Source organism: Condylura cristata, unplaced genomic scaffold (genome assembly GCF_000260355.1).
Source record: "Condylura cristata isolate star-nosed mole 26May11 unplaced genomic scaffold, ConCri1.0 scaffold00011, whole genome shotgun sequence".
NCBI classification, from domain to species: Eukaryota; Metazoa; Chordata; class Mammalia; order Eulipotyphla; family Talpidae; genus Condylura; species Condylura cristata.
The window spans coordinates 55,223,801-55,224,640 of record NW_004567112.1 but is presented as its reverse complement, the minus strand read 5'-3'; positions in this window follow the sequence as shown (position 1 = coordinate 55,224,640).

The window sequence follows — 840 nt, the reverse complement described above, 5'->3', positions numbered from 1 at the left end:
ATTTCAAGAAAAAGACTTCTAGGCCAGAATCCTTTACCCTGCAATATCAATATTCAACACAAAAGGAAAAGTAAGGCACTTCACTGAGAAGCAAAAGCTAAAAGAATTTATAAGCCTCAGGCTAGAACTGAAATAAATTCTAAAGGGGTTATGATGAGGTAACAGAACATCACCACCTAGATCATTTAACATAGAGAAGGAGAAGGAGAAAGCAACAAAATAATGCCTCTGAACCAGAGACCACACTATCCAACAGGTCACACAATTAGCCTATCATATATTAAACTCAAAAAAAAAAAATAATAAAAGAAACACATAAGATAATGCAAGTGGAACTTAAACAAAAGGCGACAACAAAGACAGACAAAAACAAGAGATAATAAAATGTCAATGTCTCAGTAATGATTGAGCCTCAGTGTGATTATATTTCAACAATCACCTTAAGTGTAACAGTCCTGAACTATTATTAATAGTTGAAAGATGTAGAATGGATTTAAAATATAGTCTAATCTTTTGTTGTTTATAAGAAAGTCACTAACAAAGAAATATAGATTGGAAAATAGTTATACAAGCAAATAGCAAAGAAAAAAAATGAGGAGTAGCTATACTGACAAAATAGCCTTTCATTAAAAAAGGTAATAAGGGGCCCTCCCTGGTGGCGCAGCAGATTAAAGCGCAGCACTGAGAAGCTAAAGCCACTTCCACATGAGTTCGATTCCCGCTGGCCCCGGAGGTGACCACATGGTGCGGCAGACCTCTCCTGACCCGCCCACTGCTCCCCTCAGCAGTGGACTTCGTTGATCTGCCTGTTCTACTCCCCACTCTGTCTCTGGCGAAGCC